Raw genomic sequence first — 6,717 nt, forward strand, 5'->3', positions numbered from 1 at the left:
GGTTTCACCCTCGTCGAGGGCAAACTGCTCTGCCAAGCGCCGCCCCTCCCCCCACCTCCCTCACCCCCCACAATGTCTAAACGGATTACTGAACAATCTCGTTCCTTACTCCCTGTCTAATCCGCCTCCCACCCCTAACCATAGGTGCGATTCACATGATCGATTAAAAACTGAACAAAATTCGCTGAGTGGGTTAACACTGGCAATTTGAAGTTTTAAGTAACACTACCTTGCTACCACGAGATGCGAGACCAGAATAACAGATTGTGAAGCAACAAATATTATTGCCATATAACAAAATACCGTACTGTAGTAGAGACAGGACTTCCAATGATGGAGTGAAAGCAACATTTACATGTCCGTCAATAATTAACATGCGGCAGCAACTCGGCTTTCGTATATTTCTGTTTTTTCATTATAGTCATTGCCTTTGGTGATTCTTATCCTTGCATCAGTAATACATATTTACGCTGAAGACTGGTCTTATACATGCTTCAGTATTGATATGGAAAATCTACTGGTCCCTTTTTACCAGATGGTTACTTATAACCAAAATGCCTCCTCCATTCTCAATTTCTTCACACTTTTGGATAACGCTTATCACTACAAAGCTTAGGATCCAAATGGAAGGATATGGAGACATTCTGGCGTCCATAGCAGGATTCGAACGCTCATCTGAAGTATCAAAATGAGGTCACGTTTGGATCGCAGGCTTCATCGTCACCAGCGTCTTAGAAAAGTGTGAAGAATTCGAGAAAGAAGAAGGCATTGTGGTTATTACAGTTACATTCCCATATTTCTTGTTTTTTTATATGTAACTGAATTGTTGTAAGAGCTTCCCTTTTTTTCTTGATCCAGTATCTGAAAACATTTACTTATTGCTTTTCTACCTTTTGAACAATTCACTTGAGAACAACTGATACCTTTGAGAAGATGAAATGTAACTTTTCTTTCATACCTTAATGTTAATCGACTCATGTGTGTCGTAACTAGCGAGAGAGAGGAGGAGAGAAGCGAAAGAGGAGAGGAGCAGAGAGAGAGAGAGAGAGAGAGAGAGAGAGAGAGAAGAAGAAGAAGACGAAGAAGAAAAGCAGTGGCAAACATGGCACTATAATACTTTGTTAGTTAATACTAAAGGACAACTACAACTCGCTGTGACTGCTATGCAATGACAAAGTAAAAGAGATTACTGGCTAAAATAATACTGTCACTAAATGCTACGGTAATAACAATACTGGGTAAACTGAAAGCTGCTAACAATGCTGATGCAATTATGCACATTACTAGAGAATTATGACTAGTAAGTTACTGCGTAACAAAGACCACCTCACTATTCGAAAGTTTATTTAAATATATATATATATATATATATATATATATATATATATATATATTATATATATATATATATATAAAACTTTCGAATAGTGAGGTGGTCTTTGTTATGCAGTAATATATATATATACATATATATATATATATATATATATCTATCTATATATATATATTTATATATATATGATATATATATATATATATCTATATATATATATTATCTATATATATATATAAACTATTCGAATAGTGAGGTGGTCTTTGTTATGCAGTATATATATATATCATATATATATAATATACTAGTTATATATCTATATAATATATATATATATATATATATATAATATTAATGGGTTATCCTACAATGCAAAAACTTGAGGGTGTAATTATATGTAAAATATTTTCAAATGTTTGTGTCCAAATTTCGAAAAATATAAACGGGCAGGCTTTATTACAAAAGAACAGCGTAACAAAATTGTGAACATAAACCTAAGCCCTGGCAGTTCTTAGTTTTGAACGTCCCGAAGAGACTAAGGAGCGTTCCTTCTTGTTTTGGGAGTCCGTGGTTGAGCATTTTGTCCGCCTGTCTGTTCTTGCTTTCACCGTCCTTGCCGGGCGACCGTGCCTAGAACATACCTTTCAAGCGAAGTTCTGTCTGTGAAGACAAATTAGTTTTCGTAGCTCATTTATCAGGTTTGGTGGAATGAGTTCCATTTATTCATTTGGTCTGCGTCTTTATAGTTGATTTCCGTGAATAGCCACGGCATTGTTTTTTAAGTTGGTTGAACATTAAGGTTCAGTATGTGTTGTTTGTGGTTTCAGGCTGGATGTTAAGTTACCATTATATACTATTAGTGGACTATAGGTTAAATAGCTAGCTTTAATTTTTTTTGTTTTTAGATTGTTTTAATATTATGATATTGGTAAATTACCATTTGTATTAGTGGACTATCTGGTTTTGCTGTTAGTTTAACCTCTAAGGAACGTCCAAGTTTCAAGTTACACGGATTATAAAATTTTTCTTTTTCAGAATCCCTGGCGTCTACAGTTTTGAAGTTAACTGTATTGTTGGAATTTCGCGTATAAGGTATCTGATGATACGGTTTTAACTATTTGCTCATTTTTGGAGTCGTGGAAGTTGAAAAACTGATGGATGTTAAAGGTATGTGTTAAACTGTTTTAAATTCTCCACCCCTTTAGGGGCGGTGCCCCTAAACGGGTGGAGGTTACACCCTTTTAACATCTTATGGTGGGTCGTAAGACCTGCTATAAAATTTTCTTTGGGAGTAAAACAAAAAACTTGGTCTTCAACTGAAGTTTTAACATGTTAATGAATTTTGGCTTATTTACCACTGGAATAAGTTTTGTATTTTAACATTTGAATGTATATTTTTTTTTTACCACTGGAGTACTTTTGTATTTAAGTTAATCTTTCGTTGTAGTGCCCAGGTTTATTTGCATAATTGTCCTTGTTTTAATGAACCAGGTAAGTGAATGCGTATTATTACTAGTGCATAAACTCTTTTTCGTAGTGAAAGTTAAGCAAAAGAAAATATGTAACTTTAAAAACTTAAACTTTCGTTTAGCACGATTCCTAAAACTTCGTAATTTTCAGGCTTCCAGGAAGGATGAAAACCCTAAAGTTGTCCTGTAGGTTTATTCTCGCTTTTCAAGCGGTACGAAGACTAACAATGTTCGAATGCTTCAGATTTACAAGCAATGAAGGTGCCTAGTGGTATTGATCAAGAATGTTAATTCAAGGTAATTGCAGTGTGCTTGGTATAACGATGTGGATATTGTAGCTGCATCTTTAGCAGGTGACTTCTTGTATTTTAATTCGAAAGCTGTGTAAAATGGTCATATCTGGCAATTTTCACTAATAAAATTGTAAGTTAAACTTCGTTGTTCAAATCTCTCCATTTCATTCAAAATTAATTGGTCTTATTCTTCCATGCATATCACTTGGAACTAATGTAATTTGGTATAAAGCAGTAACTACTGTTAACTTAGGTGTAAACAACTTTTAACGTAAGGAGTCGAGTGAAAATTTAAAGTTAAATCTGTCAAACTTTGAAATGTAATCTGAAATACAATTTGTAACCTGAAATACGAATCCTGTAGTAAGTTTAATGTCCTTGAAGGATGGTTCTTATAAAAATGAATTAAACTTAAAAGTGGGGTTGGTCAGAGTAAACTTAGCAATACAGAAACTTGAAGGTACAGAAACTTTAAGGTATTAGTTTCGAAGCCTGAAATCGGATAACTAATGAACCAGCCAACTTATTTATTAAACGGTAATGAACACTTCAGATTAATGTTAAGGGTTATTACTGAATCCTTTAGAAAGTTAAAAAAATGGAAGCAGTTTCTCTGGGTTACCCAATAGTGATTTGAGTGGAATGATAATTTAAAGTATTATAACGCTTTATTATAGGTTTTTTTTAAACAATGAAAACCTTTTATTTAGTTGCTATAGCCTTGTCAAAATAAGTATGGTTTATAGCAAAATAGGTATGGTTGATGGTAAGCTGGCGCTCCCGCGGGCGCACACAGGCCAACAATTTGTTCTCGGGACTTTGGTATGTAATAGACTTTGTATGTATTAGCCTTTGGTATGTATCTTTTTGAATAAACTGTAGTTTGTTTGCAGTCTACTGTGAATTTACTATAATCCGTGCTGTCCTTCAACACTGCGGCAAAAGTTGGACCTGAACCGATATCTGTTAAGATATCACACAGCATATTTTTGTTCTATTTTCACAAATGTAAACAACTGACTTAATTGGGATACATTTAAAAGGTGATAAAAGTTAAGAAGAAATCTTGATACATAACGAAAGTCATATTTAGCCTTCATGTGTTTTAGATGTTTTAATTTTTGTGGGGGGAACGAATCATGATTGTTCAAAGACAAACGGAATTCATATAAAACTGATTCAGATATTACTTAAAAAATAAAGCAATGGTTTGGCTTCTCGTGATATTAGATTCGGTAAGCCTCCTGAGGATGTAAGTATGTACAATATTAACGATGCTCGGTTTATTTTTAGTTCAAGTAAACTTGAAATCAAATAATGAAACTTTATTCCCTTTAAACTTGTTCTCAGTCGAAAGCTCTAGGCCCCACCTAAATAATTTGTTGTCAAGTCTGCATGGTTTAACGCTGAGGTTCTCAACCTTTTTATTATCACGCCCCCTCTAAAAGGTGGTCATTCCCTCGCCACCCTTGTTATATCTCTAAGTAAAATTCCCTCCAAGATTTTAAGGAAAATAAGAAAAAAAAAAGAGAGAGTGTTTTTCTTTTGGGAAGTAATTAGTGAGATACTTGACACTGCTTCTTAAGGCCCGAACCAAACGATCGAGCTGTGCTCGACGTCAGAAGCTGAGAAACAGCGGATAAGGTTTTGACTTTTACTGCTTCTGGCGTCACATCGCACAAAGTTTGTCGGGCAAAGCTCGACCGTGTAGGGTCGACGGTGCTTTAGCGACTAGATCTTGAATGCCGGAGAGTGCACAACGTAAGTCCCCTTCAACATTCAGTGTTTCTTTAGTACTTAGTCTTGAGAGCAACGAGCGTGGAAAATGCTACTTCATAAAGAAACGTGAATCTGAACATAATTAGGATCCGAAGGAGTCCAACTAGACTAGTTGATAGACTATAGGAAACTAACGTTATAAGGCCATACTTTTGCATTTCTTCATAAACTTCTGAATGTTAGTTCCTCACTCTTGTTGAGAAGGACCTGTATAATTAGAGATACTTTATTTTTCTCCAGGGCTCTCGCCCCTCCTCCCCCGCTAGAAATTGCTGACGGCCCCTCAGGTTGAGAACCACTGGTTTAGCATAAATCACAGAGTAAGGCCACGTCCACACGGCCGAGCTTTGCTCGACGAACTTTGTTCGATGTGACGTCAGAAGCGGAGAAACCGCGGCAAAGTTCTGACTTTTCTCGCTGTTTCTACGCTTCTGACGTAACATCGGACAAAGTTCGTCGACCAAAGCTCGACCGTGTGGACAGGGCCTAAGACTGTACCAAACTCGGATATATCATCTCCCAAGCTGAACATTCTTTGTCGACTAGAACTTTTTGCTTATTTTGTACATCAGTCCTTATCGTATTAACATTTTTATAGAAACTATTCTACTAAATTATAAACTAAACTGTCAACCGATCAATTAGAATAAAATCTTCGGGAGTTAACCGTTTTTATATGGGGATTAGAGCCGTCGCTGCACCTGGCTTGGCGTACCGTATGCATTACTAAAGGTTGTTTGCAGTGGTCCTTCGGCACCTGACTGCACCCACTACTTACCTTTTTACTATACCTCCATTCCCACATCCTTTTTTCAGTATTCTGTCTAACCAATCCAAGTCCCGCTTTTCATTCTCTTAAGCACAAAATGGCTGAAAGTGTCCCAGTGCCTGGCTTCATAGCCAGATTTTCATTAATCAGATCATATCACATTATTTCATCATCTGAGCACCGCAGGGGAATAGTGCCATCAGCATACCACATGTGGTGCACTGTAGGCATTAGCTGAGGTTCTTTCCAGCGTGTCTTCGGTCCCTAGCCGCGACCCCTTTCGTTCCTTTTACTGTACCTCCATTCATATTATTTTTCTTCCATCTTACTTTCCACACCCTTCTAAAAATTGTTTCACAGTGCAACTGCTAAGAGGTTTTCCTCCTGTTACAGCGCTGAATGACCTTATAGATCCCGGTGCTTGGCCTCTAGCCTAAATTGCTATATTCATAAGAAATGTTTCTTGCATTTCTAGTACTGGAAGGAACGTTCCGTCAGATGCTAATTACGGCAGTCACGCTATAGTACGTGTATCGTGGATAACTAGAGTAAGAGGGTTGTCCAGTGTATCTAGATATAATAAGTACTTGCTATTGAAAGTAGAGTACTGCTCCTCATAGTAAATTATCCTTTCTGGATTCATGTTATTCAGAGCTCGGTTAGCGTATTATATAGTGCATATAATGTCATATATATATATATATATATATATATATATATATATATATATATATATATATATATATATATATATATATGTGTGTGTGTGTGTGCTGTCTGTACTTTCATGTTTAAATATAAATGTAATACATAGTGTCATATACACAGTTTCATATAGTATATATATGTACAAATATATAAACTCATACGTATATATATAAAAGAGAAAAATTTAGTCATTTCTACGATAATACATGAATACAATACGAATTTACGCATGGAGGCAGTCGGTATTGAAACTGCTGCTTTGCGTTGTCCAACAATATTGGGAGCTTTTCCAAATTCGGCATTAGCAGCCGACCAGTCATGCAACAATGGACTGAATGGGTAGACAAGTGATTCGGTGGTGTGCAA

General features: G+C 36.1%; 1 long non-coding RNA gene across 4 annotated transcripts; it reads left to right on the forward strand.

The window, feature by feature from the left end:
- Positions 1-1,950: 1,950 nt before the first annotated feature.
- LOC135211719 (uncharacterized) lies at positions 1,951-3,235 on the forward strand. Of its 4 annotated transcripts, none has more exons than XR_010313732.1 (3): positions 1,951-2,031; positions 2,369-2,500; positions 2,954-3,235. It is a non-coding gene; the product is annotated as an uncharacterized LOC135211719 (long non-coding RNA). The 4 variants fall into 4 exon arrangements; XR_010313730.1 differs by having other exon boundaries at positions 2,003-2,115; XR_010313731.1 differs by having other exon boundaries at positions 2,020-2,132.
- Positions 3,236-6,717: the final 3,482 nt, after the last annotated feature.

The sequence above is a fragment of the Macrobrachium nipponense genome, chromosome 4, assembly GCF_015104395.2.
Source record: "Macrobrachium nipponense isolate FS-2020 chromosome 4, ASM1510439v2, whole genome shotgun sequence".
NCBI classification, from domain to species: domain Eukaryota; kingdom Metazoa; phylum Arthropoda; class Malacostraca; order Decapoda; family Palaemonidae; genus Macrobrachium; species Macrobrachium nipponense.